Below are 15231 nucleotides of genomic sequence, written 5' to 3'. Positions count from 1 at the left end.
AGTGCCTTAACCATGTGCAAAACACTTTAGGACGTGAGCTGTCGCTGTTACCACGTTGAAATATGTGTGGGTAGATTAAGCGAGAGCGCTCTCTGCTGGTTGAAAAAGCTTACAGCACCTGGTATTCCCAGGCGGTCTCCCATCCAAGTACTAACCAGGCCCGACCCTGCTTAGCTTCCGAGATCAGGCGAGATCGGGCGCATCCAGGCTGGTATGGCCATAAGCTGAAGCTGCAGCTTGAAATACCTCTTATATGGAGTTGAAGATAAGTCATAGAATATAAGTCATTGATTTGTTGGTTTTATTTGTTGGAGTTAAAGTGCCTTAACCATGTGCAAAACACTTTAGGACGTGAGCTGTCGCTGTTACCACGTTGAAATTTGTGTGGGTAGATTAAGCGAGAGCGCTCTCTGCTGGTTGAAAAAGCTTACAGCACCTGGTATTCCCAGGCGGTCTCCCATCCAAGTACTAACCACGCCCGACCCTGCTTAGCTTCCGAGATCAGACGAGACCTGGCGCATCCAGGCTGGTATGGCCGTAAGCAGAAGCTGCAGCTTGACATACCTCTTATATGGAGTTGAAGATAAGTCATAGAATATAAGTCATTGATTTGTTGGTTTTATTTGTTGGAGTTAAAGTGCCTTAACCATGTGCAAAACACTTTAGGACGTGAGCTGTCGCTGTTACCACGTTGAAATATGTGTGGGTAGATTAAGCGAGAGCGCTCTCTGCTGGTTGAAAAAGCTTACAGCACCTGGTATTACCAGGCGGTCTCCCATCCAAGTACTAACAAGGCCGGACACTGCTTAGCTTCCGAGATCAGACGAGATCGGGCGCATCCAGGCTGGTATGGCCGTAAGCAGAATCTGCTGCTTGAAATACCTCTTATATGGAGTTGAAGATAAGTCATAGAATATAAGTCATTGATTTGTTGGTTTTATTTGTTGGAGTTAAAGTGCCTTAACCATGTGCAAAACACTTTAGGACGTGAGCTGTTACCACGTTGAAATATGTGTGGGTAGATTAAGCGAGAGCGCTCTCTGCTGGTTGAAAAAGCTTACAGCACCTGGTATTCCCAGGCGGTCTCCCATCCAAGTACTAACCAGGCCCGACCCTGCTTAGCTTCCGAGATCAGACGAGATCGGGCGCATCCAGGCTGGTATGGCCGTAAGCAGAAGCTGCTGCTTGAAATACCTCTTATATGGAGTTGAAGATAAGTCATATAATATAAGTCATTGATTTGTTGGTGATAATAATTTAGAAGCGCATATTTGTTGGAGTTAAAGTGCCTTAACCATGTGAAAAACACTTTAGGACGTGAGCTGTCGCTGTTACCACGTTGAAATATGTGTGGGTAGATTAAGCGAGAGCGCTCTCTGCTGGTTGAAAAAGCTTACAGCACCTGGTATTCCCAGGCGGTCTCCCATCCAAGTACTAACCAGGCCCGACCCTGCTTAGCTTCCGAGATCAGACGAGATCGGGCGCATCCAGGCTGGTATGGCCGTAAGCAGAAGCTGCAGCTTGAAATACCTCTTATATGGAGTTGAAGATAAGTCATATTATATAAGTCATTGATTTGTTGGTTTTATTTGTTGGAGTTAAAGTGCCTTAACCATGTGCAAAACACTTTAGGACGTGAGCTGTCGCTGTTACCACGTTGAAATATGTGTGGGTAGATTAAGCGAGAGCGCTCTCTGCTGGTTGAAAATACTTACAGCACCTGGTATTCCCAGGCGGTCTCCCATCCAAGTACTAACCAGGCCCGACCCTGCTTAGCTTCCGAGATCAGACGAGATCGGGCGCATCCAGGCTGGTATGGCCGTAAGCAGAAGCTGCTGCTTGAAATACCTCTTATATGGAGTTGAAGATAAGTCATATAATATAAGTCATTGATTTGTTGGTGATAATAATTTAGAAGCGTTTATTTGTTGGAGTTAAAGTGCCTTAACCATGTGAAAAACACTTTTGGACGTGAGCTGTCGCTGTTACCACGTTGAAATATGTGTGGGTAGATTAAGCGAGAGTGCTCTCTGCTGGTTGAAAATGCTTACAGCACCTGGTATTCCCAGGCGGTCTCCCATCCAAGTACTAACCAGGCCCGACCCTGCTTAGCTTCCGAGATCAGACGAGATCGGGCGCATCCAGGCTGGTATGGCCATAAGCAGTAGCTGCAGCTTGAAATACCTCTTATATGGAGTTGAAGATAAGTCATGGAATATAAGTCATTGATTTGTTGGTTTTATTTGTTGGAGTTAAAGTGCCTTAACCATGTGCAAAACACTTTAGGACGTGAGCTGTCGCTGTTACCACGTTGAAATATATGTGGGTAGATTAAGCGAGAGCGTTCTCTGCAGGTTGAAAAAGGTTACAGCACCTGGTATTCCCTGGCGGTCTCCCATCCAAGTACTAACCAGGCCCGACCCTGCTTAGCTTCCGAGATCAGACGAGATCGGGCGCATCCAGGCTGGTATGGCTGTAAGCAGAAGCTGCAGCTTGAAATACCTCTTATATGGAGTTGAAGATAAGTCATAGAATATAAGTCATTGATTTGTTGGTTTTATTTGTTGGAGTTAAAGTGCCTTAACCATGTGCAAAACACTTTAGGACGTGAGCTGTCGCTGTTACCACGTTGAAATATGTGTGGGTAGATTAAGCGAGAGCGCTCTCTGCTGGTTGAAAAAGCTTACAGCACCTGGTATTCCCAGGCGGTCTCCCATCCAAGTACTAACCAGGCCCGACCCTGCTTAGCTTCCGAGATCAGACGAGATCTGGCGCATCCAGGCTGGTATGGCCGTAAGCAGAAGCTGCAGCTTGAAATACCTCTTATATGGAGTTGAAGATAAGTCATAGAATATAAGTCATTGATTTGTTGGTTTTATTTGTTGGAGTTAAAGTGCCTTAACCATGTGCAAAACACTTTAGGACGTGAGCTGTCGCTGTTACCACGTTGAAATATGTGTGGGTAGATTAAGCGAGAGCGCTCTCTGCTGGTTGAAAAAGCTTACAGCACCTGGTATTCCCAGGCGGTCTCCCATCCAAGTACTAACCAGGCCCGACCCTGCTTAGCTTCCGAGATCAGGCGAGATCGGGCGCATCCAGGCTGGTATGGCCATAAGCTGAAGCTGCAGCTTGAAATACCTCTTATATGGAGTTGAAGATAAGTCATAGAATATAAGTCATTGATTTGTTGGTTTTATTTGTTGGAGTTAAAGTGCCTTAACCATGTGCAAAACACTTTAGGACGTGAGCTGTCGCTGTTACCACGTTGAAATATGTGTGGGTAGATTAAGCGAGAGCGCTCTCTGCTGGTTGAAAAAGCTTACAGCACCTGGTATTCCCAGGCGGTCTCCCATCCAAGTACTAACCAGGCCCGACCCTGCTTAGCTTCCGAGATCAGGCGAGATCGGGCGCATCCAGGCTGGTATGGCCATAAGCTGAAGCTGCAGCTTGAAATACCTCTTATATGGAGTTGAAGATAAGTCATATAATATAAGTCATTGATTTGTTGGTGATAATAATTTAGAAGCGCTTATTTGTTGGAGTTAAAGTGCCTTAACCATGTGCAAAACACTTTAGGACGTGAGCTGTCGCTGTTACCACGTTGAAATATATGTGGGTAGATTAAGCGAGAGCGTTCTCTGCAGGTTGAAAAAGGTTACAGCACCTGGTATTCCCTGGCGGTCTCCCATCCAAGTACTAACCAGGCCCGACCCTGCTTAGCTTCCGAGATCAGACGAGATCGGGCGCATCCAGGCTGGTATGGCTGTAAGCAGAAGCTGCAGCTTGAAATACCTCTTATATGGAGTTGAAGATAAGTCATAGAATATAAGTCATTGATTTGTTGGTTTTATTTGTTGGAGTTAAAGTGCCTTAACCATGTGCAAAACACTTTAGGACGTGAGCTGTCGCTGTTACCACGTTGAAATATGTGTGGGTAGATTAAGCGAGAGCGCTCTCTGCTGGTTGAAAAAGCTTACAGCACCTGGTATTCCCAGGCGGTCTCCCATCCAAGTACTAACCAGGCCCGACCCTGCTTAGCTTCCGAGATCAGACGAGATCTGGCGCATCCAGGCTGGTATGGCCGTAAGCAGAAGCTGCAGCTTGAAATACCTCTTATATGGAGTTGAAGATAAGTCATAGAATATAAGTCATTGATTTGTTCGTTTTATTTGTTGGAGTTAAAGTGCCTTAACCATGTGCAAAACACTTTAGGACGTGAGCTGTCGCTGTTACCATGTTGAAATATGTGTGGGTAGATTAAGCGAGAGCGCTCTCTGCTGGTTGAAAAAGCTTACAGCACCTGGTATTCCCAGGCGGTCTCCCATCCAAGTACTAACCAGGCCCGACCCTGCTTAGCTTCCGAGATCAGGCGAGATCGGGCGCATCCAGGCTGGTATGGCCGTAAGCTGAAGCTGCAGCTTGAAATACCTCTTATATGGAGTTGAAGATAAGTCATATAATATAAGTCATTGATTTGTTGGTGATAATAATTTAGAAGCGCATATTTGTTGGAGTTAAAGTGCCTTAACCATGTGAAAAACACTTTAGGACGTGAGCTGTCGCTGTTACCACGTTGAAATATGTGTGGGTAGATTAAGCGAGAGCGCTCTCTGCTGGTTGAAAAAGCTTACAGCACCTGGTATTCCCAGGCGGTCTCCCATCCAAGTACTAACCAGGCCCGACCCTGCTTAGCTTCCGAGATCAGACGAGATCGGGCGCATCCAGGCTGGTATGGCCGTAAGCAGAAGCTGCAGCTTGAAATACCTCTTATATGGAGTTGAAGATAAGTCATAGAATATAAGTCATTGATTTGTTGGTTTTATTTGTTGGAGTTAAAGTGCCTTAACCATGTGCAAAACACTTTAGGATGTGAGCTGTCGCTGTTACCACGTTGAAATATGTGTGGGTAGATTAAGCGAGAGCGCTCTCTGCTGGTTGAAAATACTTACAGCACCTGGTATTCCCAGGCGGTCTCCCATCCAAGTACTAGCCAGGCCCGACCCTGCTTAGCTTCCGAGATCAGACGAGATCGGGCGCATCCAGGCTGGTATGGCCGTAAGCAGAAGCTGCTGCTTGAAATACCTCTTATATGGAGTTGAAGATAAGTCATATAATATAAGTCATTGATTTGTTGGTGATAATAATTTAGAAGCGTTTATTTGTTGGAGTTAAAGTGCCTTAACCATGTGAAAAACACTTTTGGACGTGAGCTGTCGCTGTTACCACGTTGAAATATGTGTGGGTAGATTAAGCGAGAGTGCTCTCTGCTGGTTGAAAATGCTTACAGCTCCTGGTATTCCCAGGCGGTCTCCCATCCAAGTACTAACCAGGCCCGACCCTGCTTAGCTTCCGAGATCAGACGAGATCGGGCGCATCCAGGCTGGTATGGCCGTAAGCAGAAGCTGCAGCTTGAAATACCTCTTATATGGAGTTGAAGATAAGTCATAGAATATAAGTCATTGATTTGTTGGTTTTATTTGTTGGAGTTAAAGTGCCTTAACCATGTGCAAAACACTTTAGGACGTGAGCTGTCGCTCTTACCACGTTGAAATATGTGTGGGTAGATTAAGCGAGAGCGCTCTCTGCTGGTTGAAAAAGCTTACAGCACCTGGTATTCCCAGGCGGTCTCCCATCCAAGTACTAACCAGGCCCGACCCTGCTTAGCTTCCGAGATCAGACGAGATCGGGCGCATCCAGGCTGGTATGGCCGTAAGCTGAAGCTGCAGCTTGAAATACTTCTTATATGGAGTTGAAGATAAGTCATATAATATAAGTTATTGATTTGTTGGTGATAATAATTTAGATGCGCTTATTTGTTGGAGTTAAAGTGCCTTAACCATGTGCAAAACACTTTAGGACGTGAGCTGTCGCTGTTACCACGTTGAAATATGTGTGGGTAGATTAAGCGAGAGCGCTCTCTGCTGGTTGAAAAAACTTACAGCACCTGGTATTCCCAGGCGGTCTCCCATCCAAGTACTAACCAGGCCCGACCCTGCTTAGCTTCCGAGATCAGACGAGATCGGGCGCATCCAGGCTGGTATGGCCGTAAGCAGAAGCTGCAGCTTGAAATACCTCTTATATGGAGTTGAAGATAAGTCATATAATATAAGTCATTGATTTGTTGGTGATAATAATTTAGAAGCGCTTATTTGTTGGAGTTAAAGTGCCTTAACCATGTGCAAAACACTTTAGGACCTGAGCTGTCGCTGTTACCACGTTGAAATTTGTGTGGGTAGATTAAGCGAGAGCGCTCTCTGCTGGTTGAAAAAGCTTACAGCACCTGGTATTCCCAGGTGGTCTCCCATCCAAGTACTAACCAGGCCCGACCCTGCTTAGCTTCCGAGATCAGACGAGATCGGGCGCATCCAGGCTGGTATGGCCATAAACAGAATCTGTTGCTTGAAATACCTCTTATATGGAGTTGAAGATAAGTCATATAATATAAGTCATTGATTTGTTGGTGATAATAATTTAGAAGCGCTTATTTGTTGGAGTTAAAGTGCCTTAACCATGTGCAAAACACTTTAGGACGTGAGCTGTCGCTGTTACCACGTTGAAATATATGTGGGTAGATTAAGCGAGAGCGTTCTCTGCAGGTTGAAAAAGGTTACAGCACCTGGTATTCCCTGGCGGTCTCCCATCCAAGTACTAACCAGGCCCGACCCTGCTTAGCTTCCGAGATCAGACGAGATCGGGCGCATCCAGGCTGGTATGGCTGTGAGCAGAAGCTGCAGCTTGAAATACCTCTTATATGGAGTTGAAGATAAGTCATAGAATATAAGTCATTGATTTGTTGGTTTTATTTGTTGGAGTTAAAGTGCCTTAACCATGTGCAAAACACTTTAGGACGTGAGCTGTCGCAGTTACCACGTTGAAATATGTGTGGGTAGATTAAGCGAGAGCGCTCTCTGCTGGTTGAAAATGCTTACAGCACCTGGTATTCCCAGGCGGTCTCCCATCCAAGTACTAACCAGGCCGGACCCTGCTTAGCTTCCGAGATCAGACGAGATCAGGCGCATCCAGGCTGGTATGGCCGTAAGCAGAATCTGCTGCTTGAAATACCTCTTATATGGAGTTGAAGATAAGTCATAGAATATAAGTCATTGATTTGTTGGTTTTATTTGTTGGAGTTAAAGTGCCTTAACCATGTGCAAAACACTTTAGGACGTGAGCTGTCGCTGTTACCACGTTGAAATATGTGTGGGTAGATTAAGCGAGAGCGCTCTCTGCTGGTTGAAAAAGCTTACAGCACCTGATATTACCAGGCGGTCTCCCATCCAAGTACTAACCAGGCCCGACCCTGCTTAGCTTCCGAGATCAGACGAGATCAGGCGCATCCAGGCTGGTATGGCCGTAAGCTGTAGCTGCAGCTTGAAATACCTCTTATATGGAGTTGAATATAAGTCATATAATATAAGTCATTGATTTGTTGGTGATAATAATTTAGAAGCGCTTATTTGTTGGAGTTAAAGTGCCTTATCCATGTGAAAAACACTTTTGGACGTGAGCTGTCGCTGTTACCACGTTGAAATATGTGTGGGTAGATTAAGCGAGAGTGCTCTCTGCTGGTTGAAAATCCTTACAGCACCTGGTATTCCCAGGCGGTCTCCCATCCAAGTACTAACCAGGCCCGACCCTGCTTAGCTTCCGAGATCAGACGAGATCATGCGCATCCAGGCTGGTATGGCCATAAGCAGAACTGCAGCTTGAAATACCTCTTATATGGAGTTGAAGATAAGTCCTAGAATATAAGTCATTGATTTGTTGGTTTTATTTGTTGGAGTTAAAGTGCCTTAACCATGTGCAAAACACTTTAGGACGTGAGCTGTCGCTCTTACCACGTTGAAATATGTGTGGGTAGATTAAGCGAGAGCGCTCTCTGCTGGTTGAAAAAGCTTACAGCACCTGGTATTCCCAGGCGGTCTCCCATCCAAGTACTAACCAGGCCCGACCCTGCTTAGCTTCCGAGATCAGACGAGATCGGGCGCATCCAGGCTGGTATGGCCGTAAGCTGAAGCTGAAGCTGCAGCTTGAAATACTTCTTATATGGAGTTGAAGATAAGTCATATAATATAAGTTATTGATTTGTTGGTGATAATAATTTAGATGCGCTTATTTGTTGGAGTTAAAGTGCCTTAACCATGTGCAAAACACTTTAGGACGTGAGCTGTCGCTGTTACCACGTTGAAATATGTGTGGGTAGATTAAGCGAGAGCGCTCTCTGCTGGTTGAAAAAGCTTACAGCACCTGGTATTCCCAGGCGGTCTCCCATCCAAGTACTAACCAGGCCCGACCCTGCTTAGCTTCCGAGATCAGACGAGATCTGGCGCATCCAGGCTGGTATGGCCGTAAGCAGAAGCTGCAGCTTGAAATACCTCTTATATGGAGTTGAAGATAAGTCATAGAATATAAGTCATTGATTTGTTGGTTTTATTTGTTGGAGTTAAAGTGCCTTAACCATGTGCAAAACACTTTAGGACGTGAGCTGTCGCTGTTACCACGTTGAAATATGTGTGGGTAGATTAAGCGAGAGCGCTCTCTGCTGGTTGAAAAAGCTTACAGCACCTGGTATTCCCAGGCGGTCTCCCATCCAAGTACTAACCAGGCCCGACCCTGCTTAGCTTCCGAGATCAGGCGAGATCGGGCGCATCCAGGCTGGTATGGCCATAAGCTGAAGCTGCAGCTTGAAATACCTCTTATATGGAGTTGAAGATAAGTCATAGAATATAAGTCATTGATTTGTTGGTTTTATTTGTTGGAGTTAAAGTGCCTTAACCATGTGCAAAACACTTTAGGACGTGAGCTGTCGCTGTTACCACGTTGAAATATGTGTGGGTAGATTAAGCGAGAGCGCTCTCTGCTGGTTGAAAAAGCTTACAGCACCTGGTATTCCCAGGCGGTCTCCCATCCAAGTACTAACCAGGCCCGACCCTGCTTAGCTTCCGAGATCAGGCGAGATCGGGCGCATCCAGGCTGGTATGGCCATAAGCTGAAGCTGCAGCTTGAAATACCTCTTATATGGAGTTGAAGATAAGTCATATAATATAAGTCATTGATTTGTTGGTGATAATAATTTAGAAGCGCTTATTTGTTGGAGTTAAAGTGCCTTAACCATGTGCAAAACACTTTAGGACGTGAGCTGTCGCTGTTACCACGTTGAAATATATGTGGGTAGATTAAGCGAGAGCGTTCTCTGCAGGTTGAAAAAGGTTACAGCACCTGGTATTCCCTGGCGGTCTCCCATCCAAGTACTAACCAGGCCCGACCCTGCTTAGCTTCCGAGATCAGACGAGATCGGGCGCATCCAGGCTGGTATGGCTGTAAGCAGAAGCTGCAGCTTGAAATACCTCTTATATGGAGTTGAAGATAAGTCATAGAATATAAGTCATTGATTTGTTGGTTTTATTTGTTGGAGTTAAAGTGCCTTAACCATGTGCAAAACACTTTAGGACGTGAGCTGTCGCTGTTACCACGTTGAAATATGTGTGGGTAGATTAAGCGAGAGCGCTCTCTGCTGGTTGAAAAAGCTTACAGCACCTGGTATTCCCAGGCGGTCTCCCATCCAAGTACTAACCAGGCCCGACCCTGCTTAGCTTCCGAGATCAGACGAGATCTGGCGCATCCAGGCTGGTATGGCCGTAAGCAGAAGCTGCAGCTTGAAATACCTCTTATATGGAGTTGAAGATAAGTCATAGAATATAAGTCATTGATTTGTTCGTTTTATTTGTTGGAGTTAAAGTGCCTTAACCATGTGCAAAACACTTTAGGACGTGAGCTGTCGCTGTTACCATGTTGAAATATGTGTGGGTAGATTAAGCGAGAGCGCTCTCTGCTGGTTGAAAAAGCTTACAGCACCTGGTATTCCCAGGCGGTCTCCCATCCAAGTACTAACCAGGCCCGACCCTGCTTAGCTTCCGAGATCAGGCGAGATCGGGCGCATCCAGGCTGGTATGGCCGTAAGCTGAAGCTGCAGCTTGAAATACCTCTTATATGGAGTTGAAGATAAGTCATATAATATAAGTCATTGATTTGTTGGTGATAATAATTTAGAAGCGCATATTTGTTGGAGTTAAAGTGCCTTAACCATGTGAAAAACACTTTAGGACGTGAGCTGTCGCTGTTACCACGTTGAAATATGTGTGGGTAGATTAAGCGAGAGCGCTCTCTGCTGGTTGAAAAAGCTTACAGCACCTGGTATTCCCAGGCGGTCTCCCATCCAAGTACTAACCAGGCCCGACCCTGCTTAGCTTCCGAGATCAGACGAGATCGGGCGCATCCAGGCTGGTATGGCCGTAAGCAGAAGCTGCAGCTTGAAATACCTCTTATATGGAGTTGAAGATAAGTCATAGAATATAAGTCATTGATTTGTTGGTTTTATTTGTTGGAGTTAAAGTGCCTTAACCATGTGCAAAACACTTTAGGATGTGAGCTGTCGCTGTTACCACGTTGAAATATGTGTGGGTAGATTAAGCGAGAGCGCTCTCTGCTGGTTGAAAATACTTACAGCACCTGGTATTCCCAGGCGGTCTCCCATCCAAGTACTAGCCAGGCCCGACCCTGCTTAGCTTCCGAGATCAGACGAGATCGGGCGCATCCAGGCTGGTATGGCCGTAAGCAGAAGCTGCTGCTTGAAATACCTCTTATATGGAGTTGAAGATAAGTCATATAATATAAGTCATTGATTTGTTGGTGATAATAATTTAGAAGCGTTTATTTGTTGGAGTTAAAGTGCCTTAACCATGTGAAAAACACTTTTGGACGTGAGCTGTCGCTGTTACCACGTTGAAATATGTGTGGGTAGATTAAGCGAGAGTGCTCTCTGCTGGTTGAAAATGCTTACAGCTCCTGGTATTCCCAGGCGGTCTCCCATCCAAGTACTAACCAGGCCCGACCCTGCTTAGCTTCCGAGATCAGACGAGATCGGGCGCATCCAGGCTGGTATGGCCGTAAGCAGAAGCTGCAGCTTGAAATACCTCTTATATGGAGTTGAAGATAAGTCATAGAATATAAGTCATTGATTTGTTGGTTTTATTTGTTGGAGTTAAAGTGCCTTAACCATGTGCAAAACACTTTAGGACGTGAGCTGTCGCTCTTACCACGTTGAAATATGTGTGGGTAGATTAAGCGAGAGCGCTCTCTGCTGGTTGAAAAAGCTTACAGCACCTGGTATTCCCAGGCGGTCTCCCATCCAAGTACTAACCAGGCCCGACCCTGCTTAGCTTCCGAGATCAGACGAGATCGGGCGCATCCAGGCTGGTATGGCCGTAAGCTGAAGCTGCAGCTTGAAATACTTCTTATATGGAGTTGAAGATAAGTCATATAATATAAGTTATTGATTTGTTGGTGATAATAATTTAGATGCGCTTATTTGTTGGAGTTAAAGTGCCTTAACCATGTGCAAAACACTTTAGGACGTGAGCTGTCGCTGTTACCACGTTGAAATATGTGTGGGTAGATTAAGCGAGAGCGCTCTCTGCTGGTTGAAAAAACTTACAGCACCTGGTATTCCCAGGCGGTCTCCCATCCAAGTACTAACCAGGCCCGACCCTGCTTAGCTTCCGAGATCAGACGAGATCGGGCGCATCCAGGCTGGTATGGCCGTAAGCAGAAGCTGCAGCTTGAAATACCTCTTATATGGAGTTGAAGATAAGTCATATAATATAAGTCATTGATTTGTTGGTGATAATAATTTAGAAGCGCTTATTTGTTGGAGTTAAAGTGCCTTAACCATGTGCAAAACACTTTAGGACCTGAGCTGTCGCTGTTACCACGTTGAAATTTGTGTGGGTAGATTAAGCGAGAGCGCTCTCTGCTGGTTGAAAAAGCTTACAGCACCTGGTATTCCCAGGTGGTCTCCCATCCAAGTACTAACCAGGCCCGACCCTGCTTAGCTTCCGAGATCAGACGAGATCGGGCGCATCCAGGCTGGTATGGCCATAAACAGAATCTGTTGCTTGAAATACCTCTTATATGGAGTTGAAGATAAGTCATATAATATAAGTCATTGATTTGTTGGTGATAATAATTTAGAAGCGCTTATTTGTTGGAGTTAAAGTGCCTTAACCATGTGCAAAACACTTTAGGACGTGAGCTGTCGCTGTTACCACGTTGAAATATATGTGGGTAGATTAAGCGAGAGCGTTCTCTGCAGGTTGAAAAAGGTTACAGCACCTGGTATTCCCTGGCGGTCTCCCATCCAAGTACTAACCAGGCCCGACCCTGCTTAGCTTCCGAGATCAGACGAGATCGGGCGCATCCAGGCTGGTATGGCTGTGAGCAGAAGCTGCAGCTTGAAATACCTCTTATATGGAGTTGAAGATAAGTCATAGAATATAAGTCATTGATTTGTTGGTTTTATTTGTTGGAGTTAAAGTGCCTTAACCATGTGCAAAACACTTTAGGACGTGAGCTGTCGCAGTTACCACGTTGAAATATGTGTGGGTAGATTAAGCGAGAGCGCTCTCTGCTGGTTGAAAATGCTTACAGCACCTGGTATTCCCAGGCGGTCTCCCATCCAAGTACTAACCAGGCCGGACCCTGCTTAGCTTCCGAGATCAGACGAGATCAGGCGCATCCAGGCTGGTATGGCCGTAAGCAGAATCTGCTGCTTGAAATACCTCTTATATGGAGTTGAAGATAAGTCATAGAATATAAGTCATTGATTTGTTGGTTTTATTTGTTGGAGTTAAAGTGCCTTAACCATGTGCAAAACACTTTAGGACGTGAGCTGTCGCTGTTACCACGTTGAAATATGTGTGGGTAGATTAAGCGAGAGCGCTCTCTGCTGGTTGAAAAAGCTTACAGCACCTGATATTACCAGGCGGTCTCCCATCCAAGTACTAACCAGGCCCGACCCTGCTTAGCTTCCGAGATCAGACGAGATCAGGCGCATCCAGGCTGGTATGGCCGTAAGCTGTAGCTGCAGCTTGAAATACCTCTTATATGGAGTTGAATATAAGTCATATAATATAAGTCATTGATTTGTTGGTGATAATAATTTAGAAGCGCTTATTTGTTGGAGTTAAAGTGCCTTATCCATGTGAAAAACACTTTTGGACGTGAGCTGTCGCTGTTACCACGTTGAAATATGTGTGGGTAGATTAAGCGAGAGTGCTCTCTGCTGGTTGAAAATCCTTACAGCACCTGGTATTCCCAGGCGGTCTCCCATCCAAGTACTAACCAGGCCCGACCCTGCTTAGCTTCCGAGATCAGACGAGATCATGCGCATCCAGGCTGGTATGGCCATAAGCAGAACTGCAGCTTGAAATACCTCTTATATGGAGTTGAAGATAAGTCCTAGAATATAAGTCATTGATTTGTTGGTTTTATTTGTTGGAGTTAAAGTGCCTTAACCATGTGCAAAACACTTTAGGACGTGAGCTGTCGCTCTTACCACGTTGAAATATGTGTGGGTAGATTAAGCGAGAGCGCTCTCTGCTGGTTGAAAAAGCTTACAGCACCTGGTATTCCCAGGCGGTCTCCCATCCAAGTACTAACCAGGCCCGACCCTGCTTAGCTTCCGAGATCAGACGAGATCGGGCGCATCCAGGCTGGTATGGCCGTAAGCTGAAGCTGAAGCTGCAGCTTGAAATACTTCTTATATGGAGTTGAAGATAAGTCATATAATATAAGTTATTGATTTGTTGGTGATAATAATTTAGATGCGCTTATTTGTTGGAGTTAAAGTGCCTTAACCATGTGCAAAACACTTTAGGACGTGAGCTGTCGCTGTTACCACGTTGAAATATGTGTGGGTAGATTAAGCGAGAGCGCTCTCTGCTGGTTGAAAAAACTTACAGCACCTGGTATTCCCAGGCGGTCTCCCATCCAAGTACTAACCAGGCCCGACCCTGCTTAGCTTCCGAGATCAGACGAGATCGGGCGCATCCAGGCTGGTATGGCCGTAAGCAGAAGCTGCAGCTTGAAATACCTCTTATATGGAGTTGAAGATAAGTCATATAATATAAGTCATTGATTTGTTGGTGATAATAATTTAGAAGCGCTTATTTGTTGGAGTTAAAGTGCCTTAACCATGTGCAAAACACTTTAGGACCTGAGCTGTCGCTGTTACCACGTTGAAATTTGTGTGGGTAGATTAAGCGAGAGCGCTCTCTGCTGGTTGAAAAAGCTTACAGCACCTGGTATTCCCAGGTGGTCTCCCATCCAAGTACTAACCAGGCCCGACCCTGCTTAGCTTCCGAGATCAGACGAGATCGGGCGCATCCAGGCTGGTATGGCCATAAGCAGAATCTGTTGCTTGAAATACCTCTTATATGGAGTTGAAGATAAGTCATAGATTTGTTGGTTTTATTTGTTGGAGTTAAAGTGCCTTAACCATATGCAAAACACTTTAGGACGTGAGCTGTCGCTGTTACCACGTTGAAGTATGTGTGGGTAGATTAAGCGAGAGCGTTCTCTGCTGGTTGAAAAAGCTTACAGCACCTGCTATTCCCAGGCGGTCTCCCATCCAAGTACTAACCAGGCCCGACCCTGCTTAGCTTGCGAGATCAGACGAGATTGGGCGCATCCAGGCTGGTATGGCCGTAAGCAGAAGCTCCTGCTTGAAATACCTCTTATATGGAGTTGAAGATAAGTCATAGAATATAAGTCATTGATTTGTTGGTTTTATTTGTTGGAGTTAAAGTGCCTTAACCATGTGCAAAACACTTTAGGACGTGAGCTGTAGCTGATACCACGTTGAAATATGTGTGGGTAGATTAAGCGAGAGCGTTCTCTGCTGGTTGAAAAAGCTTACAGCACCTGGTATTCCCAGGCGGTCTCCCATCCAAGTACTAACCAGGCCCGACCCTGCTTAGCTTCCGAGACCAGACAAGATCGGGCGCATCCTGGCTGGTATGGCCGTAAGCAGAAGCTGCAGCTTGAAATACCTCTTATATGGAGTTGAAGATAAGTCATAGAATATAAGTCATTGATTTGTTGGTTTTATTTGTTGGAGTTAAAGTGCCTTAACCATGTGCAAAACACTTTAGGACGTGAGCTGTCGCTGTTACCACGTTGAAATTTGTGTGGGTAGATTAAGCGAGAGCGCTCTCTGCTGGTTGAAAAAGCTTACAGCACCTGGTATTCCCAGGCGGTCTCCCATCCAAGTACTAACCAGGCCTGACCCTGCTTAGCTTCCGAGATCAGACGAGATCGGGCGCATCCAGGCTGGTATGGCCGTAAGCAGAAGCTGCAGCTTGAAATACCTCTTATATGGAGTTGAAGATAAGT

The 15231-nt window shown here is 45.6% G+C and overlaps 46 non-coding genes and 1 pseudogene across 46 annotated transcripts; all 47 read right to left on the bottom strand.

The window, feature by feature from the left end:
• Positions 1-106: 106 nt before the first annotated feature.
• Positions 107-225, bottom strand: LOC133433500 (5S ribosomal RNA). Its single transcript, XR_009777705.1, has one exon. It is a non-coding gene; the product is annotated as a 5S ribosomal RNA (ribosomal RNA).
• A 199-nt stretch (positions 226-424) lies between these two features.
• LOC133433041 (5S ribosomal RNA) lies at positions 425-543 on the bottom strand. Its single transcript, XR_009777270.1, has one exon. It is a non-coding gene; the product is annotated as a 5S ribosomal RNA (ribosomal RNA).
• Positions 544-742: 199 nt separating this feature from the next.
• LOC133433071 (5S ribosomal RNA) lies at positions 743-861 on the bottom strand (annotated as a pseudogene).
• A 193-nt stretch (positions 862-1054) lies between these two features.
• Positions 1055-1173, bottom strand: LOC133433181 (5S ribosomal RNA). The gene has a single exon (XR_009777399.1). It is a non-coding gene; the product is annotated as a 5S ribosomal RNA (ribosomal RNA).
• Positions 1174-1390: 217 nt separating this feature from the next.
• Positions 1391-1509, bottom strand: LOC133433180 (5S ribosomal RNA). Its single transcript, XR_009777398.1, has one exon. It is a non-coding gene; the product is annotated as a 5S ribosomal RNA (ribosomal RNA).
• Positions 1510-1708: 199 nt separating this feature from the next.
• LOC133433339 (5S ribosomal RNA) lies at positions 1709-1827 on the bottom strand. Its single transcript, XR_009777550.1, has one exon. It is a non-coding gene; the product is annotated as a 5S ribosomal RNA (ribosomal RNA).
• Positions 1828-2044: 217 nt separating this feature from the next.
• Positions 2045-2163, bottom strand: LOC133433301 (5S ribosomal RNA). Its single transcript, XR_009777512.1, has one exon. It is a non-coding gene; the product is annotated as a 5S ribosomal RNA (ribosomal RNA).
• Positions 2164-2362: 199 nt separating this feature from the next.
• On the bottom strand, positions 2363-2481 carry LOC133433565 (5S ribosomal RNA). Its single transcript, XR_009777766.1, has one exon. It is a non-coding gene; the product is annotated as a 5S ribosomal RNA (ribosomal RNA).
• Positions 2482-2680: 199 nt separating this feature from the next.
• On the bottom strand, positions 2681-2799 carry LOC133433432 (5S ribosomal RNA). The gene has a single exon (XR_009777639.1). It is a non-coding gene; the product is annotated as a 5S ribosomal RNA (ribosomal RNA).
• A 199-nt stretch (positions 2800-2998) lies between these two features.
• Positions 2999-3117, bottom strand: LOC133433499 (5S ribosomal RNA). The gene has a single exon (XR_009777704.1). It is a non-coding gene; the product is annotated as a 5S ribosomal RNA (ribosomal RNA).
• A 199-nt stretch (positions 3118-3316) lies between these two features.
• Positions 3317-3435, bottom strand: LOC133433498 (5S ribosomal RNA). The gene has a single exon (XR_009777703.1). It is a non-coding gene; the product is annotated as a 5S ribosomal RNA (ribosomal RNA).
• Positions 3436-3652: 217 nt separating this feature from the next.
• On the bottom strand, positions 3653-3771 carry LOC133433564 (5S ribosomal RNA). Its single transcript, XR_009777765.1, has one exon. It is a non-coding gene; the product is annotated as a 5S ribosomal RNA (ribosomal RNA).
• A 199-nt stretch (positions 3772-3970) lies between these two features.
• Positions 3971-4089, bottom strand: LOC133433431 (5S ribosomal RNA). Its single transcript, XR_009777638.1, has one exon. It is a non-coding gene; the product is annotated as a 5S ribosomal RNA (ribosomal RNA).
• A 199-nt stretch (positions 4090-4288) lies between these two features.
• Positions 4289-4407, bottom strand: LOC133433388 (5S ribosomal RNA). Its single transcript, XR_009777597.1, has one exon. It is a non-coding gene; the product is annotated as a 5S ribosomal RNA (ribosomal RNA).
• Positions 4408-4624: 217 nt separating this feature from the next.
• Positions 4625-4743, bottom strand: LOC133433179 (5S ribosomal RNA). The gene has a single exon (XR_009777397.1). It is a non-coding gene; the product is annotated as a 5S ribosomal RNA (ribosomal RNA).
• Positions 4744-4942: 199 nt separating this feature from the next.
• Positions 4943-5061, bottom strand: LOC133433382 (5S ribosomal RNA). Its single transcript, XR_009777591.1, has one exon. It is a non-coding gene; the product is annotated as a 5S ribosomal RNA (ribosomal RNA).
• Positions 5062-5278: 217 nt separating this feature from the next.
• LOC133433385 (5S ribosomal RNA) lies at positions 5279-5397 on the bottom strand. Its single transcript, XR_009777594.1, has one exon. It is a non-coding gene; the product is annotated as a 5S ribosomal RNA (ribosomal RNA).
• Positions 5398-5596: 199 nt separating this feature from the next.
• On the bottom strand, positions 5597-5715 carry LOC133433178 (5S ribosomal RNA). The gene has a single exon (XR_009777396.1). It is a non-coding gene; the product is annotated as a 5S ribosomal RNA (ribosomal RNA).
• A 217-nt stretch (positions 5716-5932) lies between these two features.
• LOC133433286 (5S ribosomal RNA) lies at positions 5933-6051 on the bottom strand. The gene has a single exon (XR_009777498.1). It is a non-coding gene; the product is annotated as a 5S ribosomal RNA (ribosomal RNA).
• Positions 6052-6268: 217 nt separating this feature from the next.
• Positions 6269-6387, bottom strand: LOC133433325 (5S ribosomal RNA). Its single transcript, XR_009777536.1, has one exon. It is a non-coding gene; the product is annotated as a 5S ribosomal RNA (ribosomal RNA).
• Positions 6388-6604: 217 nt separating this feature from the next.
• LOC133432997 (5S ribosomal RNA) lies at positions 6605-6723 on the bottom strand. Its single transcript, XR_009777229.1, has one exon. It is a non-coding gene; the product is annotated as a 5S ribosomal RNA (ribosomal RNA).
• A 199-nt stretch (positions 6724-6922) lies between these two features.
• On the bottom strand, positions 6923-7041 carry LOC133432952 (5S ribosomal RNA). The gene has a single exon (XR_009777186.1). It is a non-coding gene; the product is annotated as a 5S ribosomal RNA (ribosomal RNA).
• A 199-nt stretch (positions 7042-7240) lies between these two features.
• On the bottom strand, positions 7241-7359 carry LOC133432955 (5S ribosomal RNA). The gene has a single exon (XR_009777189.1). It is a non-coding gene; the product is annotated as a 5S ribosomal RNA (ribosomal RNA).
• A 217-nt stretch (positions 7360-7576) lies between these two features.
• On the bottom strand, positions 7577-7695 carry LOC133433047 (5S ribosomal RNA). The gene has a single exon (XR_009777276.1). It is a non-coding gene; the product is annotated as a 5S ribosomal RNA (ribosomal RNA).
• Positions 7696-7893: 198 nt separating this feature from the next.
• On the bottom strand, positions 7894-8012 carry LOC133433176 (5S ribosomal RNA). Its single transcript, XR_009777395.1, has one exon. It is a non-coding gene; the product is annotated as a 5S ribosomal RNA (ribosomal RNA).
• A 223-nt stretch (positions 8013-8235) lies between these two features.
• LOC133433430 (5S ribosomal RNA) lies at positions 8236-8354 on the bottom strand. Its single transcript, XR_009777637.1, has one exon. It is a non-coding gene; the product is annotated as a 5S ribosomal RNA (ribosomal RNA).
• Positions 8355-8553: 199 nt separating this feature from the next.
• On the bottom strand, positions 8554-8672 carry LOC133433497 (5S ribosomal RNA). Its single transcript, XR_009777702.1, has one exon. It is a non-coding gene; the product is annotated as a 5S ribosomal RNA (ribosomal RNA).
• Positions 8673-8871: 199 nt separating this feature from the next.
• LOC133433496 (5S ribosomal RNA) lies at positions 8872-8990 on the bottom strand. The gene has a single exon (XR_009777701.1). It is a non-coding gene; the product is annotated as a 5S ribosomal RNA (ribosomal RNA).
• A 217-nt stretch (positions 8991-9207) lies between these two features.
• Positions 9208-9326, bottom strand: LOC133433563 (5S ribosomal RNA). The gene has a single exon (XR_009777764.1). It is a non-coding gene; the product is annotated as a 5S ribosomal RNA (ribosomal RNA).
• Positions 9327-9525: 199 nt separating this feature from the next.
• Positions 9526-9644, bottom strand: LOC133433429 (5S ribosomal RNA). The gene has a single exon (XR_009777636.1). It is a non-coding gene; the product is annotated as a 5S ribosomal RNA (ribosomal RNA).
• A 199-nt stretch (positions 9645-9843) lies between these two features.
• On the bottom strand, positions 9844-9962 carry LOC133433387 (5S ribosomal RNA). Its single transcript, XR_009777596.1, has one exon. It is a non-coding gene; the product is annotated as a 5S ribosomal RNA (ribosomal RNA).
• Positions 9963-10179: 217 nt separating this feature from the next.
• Positions 10180-10298, bottom strand: LOC133433174 (5S ribosomal RNA). Its single transcript, XR_009777393.1, has one exon. It is a non-coding gene; the product is annotated as a 5S ribosomal RNA (ribosomal RNA).
• Positions 10299-10497: 199 nt separating this feature from the next.
• LOC133433381 (5S ribosomal RNA) lies at positions 10498-10616 on the bottom strand. Its single transcript, XR_009777590.1, has one exon. It is a non-coding gene; the product is annotated as a 5S ribosomal RNA (ribosomal RNA).
• Positions 10617-10833: 217 nt separating this feature from the next.
• On the bottom strand, positions 10834-10952 carry LOC133433384 (5S ribosomal RNA). Its single transcript, XR_009777593.1, has one exon. It is a non-coding gene; the product is annotated as a 5S ribosomal RNA (ribosomal RNA).
• A 199-nt stretch (positions 10953-11151) lies between these two features.
• On the bottom strand, positions 11152-11270 carry LOC133433173 (5S ribosomal RNA). Its single transcript, XR_009777392.1, has one exon. It is a non-coding gene; the product is annotated as a 5S ribosomal RNA (ribosomal RNA).
• A 217-nt stretch (positions 11271-11487) lies between these two features.
• LOC133433285 (5S ribosomal RNA) lies at positions 11488-11606 on the bottom strand. The gene has a single exon (XR_009777497.1). It is a non-coding gene; the product is annotated as a 5S ribosomal RNA (ribosomal RNA).
• Positions 11607-11823: 217 nt separating this feature from the next.
• On the bottom strand, positions 11824-11942 carry LOC133433324 (5S ribosomal RNA). Its single transcript, XR_009777535.1, has one exon. It is a non-coding gene; the product is annotated as a 5S ribosomal RNA (ribosomal RNA).
• Positions 11943-12159: 217 nt separating this feature from the next.
• On the bottom strand, positions 12160-12278 carry LOC133432996 (5S ribosomal RNA). Its single transcript, XR_009777228.1, has one exon. It is a non-coding gene; the product is annotated as a 5S ribosomal RNA (ribosomal RNA).
• Positions 12279-12477: 199 nt separating this feature from the next.
• On the bottom strand, positions 12478-12596 carry LOC133432951 (5S ribosomal RNA). The gene has a single exon (XR_009777185.1). It is a non-coding gene; the product is annotated as a 5S ribosomal RNA (ribosomal RNA).
• A 199-nt stretch (positions 12597-12795) lies between these two features.
• On the bottom strand, positions 12796-12914 carry LOC133432954 (5S ribosomal RNA). The gene has a single exon (XR_009777188.1). It is a non-coding gene; the product is annotated as a 5S ribosomal RNA (ribosomal RNA).
• A 217-nt stretch (positions 12915-13131) lies between these two features.
• On the bottom strand, positions 13132-13250 carry LOC133433046 (5S ribosomal RNA). Its single transcript, XR_009777275.1, has one exon. It is a non-coding gene; the product is annotated as a 5S ribosomal RNA (ribosomal RNA).
• A 198-nt stretch (positions 13251-13448) lies between these two features.
• Positions 13449-13567, bottom strand: LOC133433172 (5S ribosomal RNA). The gene has a single exon (XR_009777391.1). It is a non-coding gene; the product is annotated as a 5S ribosomal RNA (ribosomal RNA).
• A 223-nt stretch (positions 13568-13790) lies between these two features.
• Positions 13791-13909, bottom strand: LOC133433284 (5S ribosomal RNA). The gene has a single exon (XR_009777496.1). It is a non-coding gene; the product is annotated as a 5S ribosomal RNA (ribosomal RNA).
• Positions 13910-14126: 217 nt separating this feature from the next.
• Positions 14127-14245, bottom strand: LOC133433246 (5S ribosomal RNA). Its single transcript, XR_009777460.1, has one exon. It is a non-coding gene; the product is annotated as a 5S ribosomal RNA (ribosomal RNA).
• A 185-nt stretch (positions 14246-14430) lies between these two features.
• On the bottom strand, positions 14431-14549 carry LOC133433057 (5S ribosomal RNA). Its single transcript, XR_009777286.1, has one exon. It is a non-coding gene; the product is annotated as a 5S ribosomal RNA (ribosomal RNA).
• A 199-nt stretch (positions 14550-14748) lies between these two features.
• LOC133432995 (5S ribosomal RNA) lies at positions 14749-14867 on the bottom strand. Its single transcript, XR_009777227.1, has one exon. It is a non-coding gene; the product is annotated as a 5S ribosomal RNA (ribosomal RNA).
• A 199-nt stretch (positions 14868-15066) lies between these two features.
• Positions 15067-15185, bottom strand: LOC133433446 (5S ribosomal RNA). Its single transcript, XR_009777652.1, has one exon. It is a non-coding gene; the product is annotated as a 5S ribosomal RNA (ribosomal RNA).
• Positions 15186-15231: the final 46 nt, after the last annotated feature.

This window comes from Cololabis saira, unplaced genomic scaffold, assembly GCF_033807715.1.
Source record: "Cololabis saira isolate AMF1-May2022 unplaced genomic scaffold, fColSai1.1 scf044, whole genome shotgun sequence".
NCBI classification, from domain to species: Eukaryota; Metazoa; Chordata; class Actinopteri; order Beloniformes; family Belonidae; genus Cololabis; species Cololabis saira.
This window is presented reverse-complemented; position numbering and strand designations above follow the sequence as displayed.